This window comes from Fukomys damarensis, unplaced genomic scaffold (assembly GCF_012274545.1).
Source record: "Fukomys damarensis isolate Sample0158 unplaced genomic scaffold, DMR_v1.0_HiC HiC_scaffold_16, whole genome shotgun sequence".
NCBI lineage: Eukaryota > Metazoa > Chordata > Mammalia > Rodentia > Bathyergidae > Fukomys > Fukomys damarensis.
The window spans coordinates 109,372,253-109,377,208 of NW_022900928.1; the positions used below are offsets into that span (position 1 = coordinate 109,372,253).

General features: G+C 36.6%; 1 pseudogene; it reads right to left on the reverse strand.

The window, feature by feature from the left end:
- Positions 1–1,369: 1,369 nt before the first annotated feature.
- On the reverse strand, positions 1,370–3,851 carry LOC104856693 (annotated as a pseudogene).
- Between the last annotated feature and the right edge of the window lie 1,105 nt (positions 3,852–4,956).

The window sequence follows — 4,956 nt, forward strand, 5'->3', positions numbered from 1 at the left end:
GTGGAATGATTTTTACTGTCTTGCAATTATACAAGTAGGCTTTATAAACTAGCATGTTTGCTCACTTCAGAAGCATATATAGTAAAATATAATAAACTAGCATAAAGTCTATTTAAGGGAAGGTTCCAAGTACTCTTGAAAAGAATGTGCAACCTGTTATAGTTGGATAAAACAGTTTGTAACTATCTATTAAATCTATTTGTTCAGAGGTGTGCTTCATCTCTGATATTTCTTTTTTAAAATTTTTGTTTAGCTGACCTATTTGTGAAAGAGAGGTGCTGAGGACACCCACCTTGCTTGTGTTGTCATTTGATCTTCATACCCGACAGTCTGTGTATTTTAAATTAGGTGCAGTGATATTCAGTGAATATATATTTACAATTGTTCTCTTACTGTTCAACTGATCCCAAAACTAATATGCAGTGACTTTCTTTGTTTCTTTTAATTGATTTTGTGTGAAGGTTACTTTGTGTGAGGAAATTACTATCTCTGCTTGCTTTCAAGATCTTATTGCATAGAATATTGTTTTTAACCCCCTGATTTATTTATTTATTGTTTAAAAATTTTTAAAAATTCATTTGAAATAAAATGTGCATGAAAAAGAACTCAGGATTTGGGACAATATGGAAGATTGAGACACTGAGGAGCCCATTTCAGGGTGGGGAACTATGTCTCTGACACCTCCATATCAAGGTCGGTAAGCCAATGATTTCAGAAATGAAGATAAACACATGCCAGAATGGTGTTTTTTCTTGGAAACATCATCCTTCAGGTACAGAAAACCACCTCCATTGGGTGACATGAGAGCCAGATTAGGAGAGCCTTTGGAAATCTTACACCATGCCTGCTCTCTTTATTTTCCTGGATACACTGCAGTTCAAATAGGGAAGATTATATACCCTAGGGAATAAATCATTTCAAAGAAGTGAAGTCAGGATTACAAACGTGTGCAAACTGGGGAAAGAACTACAGCCACTGGCCTGAATGTGCACAGTAGATTATTAGACATGTTATTTACGTGAGTGATCTGGAAAGAAATAACCACAGTTTTCAGGTTACAGGACTACTGAGGCATCCCTGACCTCAGCAAAGGAGGGTGTAGAAAGTCCAAAAACTGGATGACTGTGATGATACTCAGGACCGGGTCTTTCAGTTAAGCGTGATGTTATTGGAATGCTCTTTTGTCTCTGAGAGGGTTGTTAAAAAGAAATTAACAGTAGTGAGGTCAGCTTTATCCTATGCCCTTCTGCCTTTCTTCCACCCCTAGCTTCAAAAGGGCCCAGAGAGGATACAATGAGATGGAGAATGGCAGAGTTGCTTTCTTGTTTCTGGACAGTGGGCTCTTTCCAAGCAGCAGAGCGGTTTAGAATCATTTTTCTTTAGGCTGAGAGAGTATGAGCAGCTCTTTAGTCCCAAAGTCTAACCAGGCTGTCATGTGGAAAGCCATGTTGGTTAGGAGAATGGTGTACTGCAGGATGGCAAAGATGATGTAAACTTCAGCTTCTTAAGTTGTGCCAAAAACAGATGGCCAGAACTGAGAAGATGATTAACTTGGTAATTGTTTCCACCTGCAGGACTTGTGATTCTCTTGACTTACTCTCTGCTTCTTGGCCAGCTGCCAGAGAATGCAAATGAGGAGCATATGATGAAGGGATGCATCAAGGAACACAAGGAAAGTATTTTCATGGACGGTCAAGTCCACAGAGGTGGAGACATAGGTAAGCACTAGCAGTATGAGTTTCTCAGGGAGGCTGAAGTTGAAGTTGAGGCAGCAGAACAGGTGGTATCCAAGGCAAGAGGAGGTGCAATTGAGATAGTGGTTTTAGTAGGTGAAGGCCACCATGAAGCAGGGTACCAAGTGTAGGCTGATGCAGAAGTGCCATACATAATTCCAGGGCACCTCCCCATCAATGGCTATGCTCAAAGAAGGCAGATAGTTGGGGATGCAAAGATCATATGCTAGTAACTGTCACAGCTGAGATTTGAATCTAGTCTATGAGCTTCCAAGGCTCCCTGACAACTTCATCACCACACCTGGGAGGAATCATGATCAAGAGGAATGAATCCATGATGGTCATGAGAAGGGAACAGTGGCAGTGGTAACTGGGAGTCAGGGGAGCACCAGGAGCCCTGGATATGCCAGGGTAAGCACCAGGGGACAGGCAGGAGCAGGAATGGTGAGGGGATCCATTCTTTATTTTTGTCTATGAATTCCTTTTTGGATTAAATGAGTCTTTTAAATGTAGCAGACTGTTAGGTTTTTTTTTTCTTTTTATTGAGTTTATTGGTACATTCCAGATATACAGTACAGTTACATTCATTATTAGGATCTTGTACCTTCACATGACAGGTCTTGGTTCTCATTAAGTTTTGTTTTTTTGCTGCAGTCTGCCTATCTGTGTATTTTATTTCAGGGAATTGAGATCATTACATTGAGAGTTATTAGTGGATGATGTTAATATATGTATTCCTGTCATTGCATTATTTTTCTGTTATTAACTCCCTCCCCATCTACCTTTTCTTCAACCTACTTAACTTTACTTCATGTATAAATTTCATTCAACTTTTTTTTTCCTCATTGAGTTTATTGTTACCTTTTAGGTATACAGTACAGTTACATTCATTACTGGGATCTTGTACCTTTACATGACAGGTCTTGGTCCTCATTTTTTCCCCTTGTCCCTGCCCTCCCTTCACCCCCTCCTCCCCTCCCCCTTTACAATCATATGATTTCCATTTTTTCATTTTCTCATATTTTTTTTCTTTTCCCTAATTACCTTTCCCCTACCCTTCCCACTTTCCCTATACCTTTGACCCCTTTCTTCATATTTCACACTGTCAATTATATTATTATGATCTTATGTACTATTATAGCTTTTCACACCAGAGAAACTATTCAGTATTTACACATGTGTGACTTATTTATTTCACTTAGGAGTATATCCTCAATATTCATCCAACTTTTTGGCTTTCTTGGCTTTATTGTCTCTGTTGGACATTCTTGAGTATTTTTTGAAGTGCCTGTTTAATGATCATGTATTTCTTAGAAAGTTTTTGTTTTGTTTTGTTTTTAGGGCTTGAAACACTTTACTGTAAGTGCAAGTGCTCTGGCATTTACAAAATTTTTGTTAAAAGGTCTACTATATTTTTAAGAGGTGTTTTATTTTGTTGCTTTTCCCTAACAGCTTTTAAGATTGTTTATTTGTGCTGAACTCCTAGAATTTGACTATGAAATGTCCTGGGAAATTTCTTTTTTCATCTTAGTTATTTGGCATTATGTACACCTCACTTCCTGTATGTTGAGACTTTCCCCCCATACTTGGAAAGTTTTGTGGTACAATTTCTGTAAACAGATTTCTTATCCTATGTGTGCTATTTTCTGTTCAATAACTCCAAGTAACTATAAGTTTGTGTTGGAATTGTCTAGAAACTTTTGGATGAATGTTTCTTGCTCTTAGCTTTTTTATTTATTTATTTATTTTTTTGATGCAAGGTCTCACTATGTAGTTGAGATTGAGCTGGAACTCACTATATAGTTCAGGCTGGTCTCAAATTCACAGTGATCCTCTGTCCTCAGTCTCCCTAGTGCTGGGATTACAGGCATGTGCCACCACACCTGGCTAGTTGCTCTTATCTTTTTAAAAGAATTTTTCTGAGTATTTCATCATTATATTCCTTGATTTCTTGATTTCTGAAACCCTTGATTCCTTGATTTCTGAAACCCTTTCTTCACACTGGTCATTTCTTTTATTTATAAATTCAATAGACTTCTTTATCTCTAGAATGTCTGCATGGCACCTTTTAATGGCATCTATTTCTTTAGCCAATTTCTCATTCATGTTTTGAACCATTTTGGTCAGCTACTTCCATTTTTATTTGTCTCTTCCATAACCACATCGATCAGTTTATTGATAGTTCCACTATCTTTTGGATTATGTCATCTCTGACATTACCAAGTTTCTTTCCTTCCTCTTTTATCTTCATTCTCTATAACAACGCCGTAAGGAATAAATAGATAAGTGAATATTGCTTTGATTTATCTTTACCTCAGAATAGAAAGGCAAATGACCCACCTTTTTTCTATAGTTTGTATTTGGTTCCTAGAATTAAATATGGAAGAGTGCAGAAAGCAAAGATCATGTCAATATTTTTGCAATTATATGACTCATACTTTAGTGGAGCTCAGTTTATTGAAACACATTTATCCATATTCATAGGAGCATCACTATACATTTATGCACATTGTTATACATTCATGCAAGTATATAATAGATGTATGTCTGCATAAATACATATGCACATGCAAGTTCTTCTGAAAATGTATAAAGTTCAATTATTACCATATACACCTTCCTTATTACTCATAACTATTGTACTTGCATGTATAAGAAAGTGTAATTTCTATGTCTACTTAAGTCTCCTTACATGTCTTTTGGCAGATGAGTTATAAATAAACATGTATAAATTCCTAAATATATTTACTGAGAAAAAATATCGTATTTGATTTATTGATGTGTTTTATATGGTTTTAGCATGGAAAAATTACACCTATTTGATTAATGAATGGGTGAATAATCTATGTCTTATAATAGATGGCATGGAGACATGGCCTGGAGTGTTTATCTCTTCTCTTCACACTCTCTCTGCTTCCCTGCCCAATCTTGCCATGAACTACTTCTCTTCCATGCCATCCTGTCTTGGAGCCAGATGACTATGGGCTGAAATCTCTACAGGCTGCAAGCCAAAATAACCCTTTTCTCCCTTAAAGAAAAAAGAGGACTCATTGATACAAAGGTATAACCATGGTGATTCTAACACCAAATCTAAAGTATTAAAACATAATTATTATTAATTTGCAGTGTAGACAATAAAGAGTCAAACTAACAATTGCTGAATCTTTCTAGAAAAAAAAAATATTTAATTAGAAAGAACTGAGGTTGGGGATTTAGCTCAGTG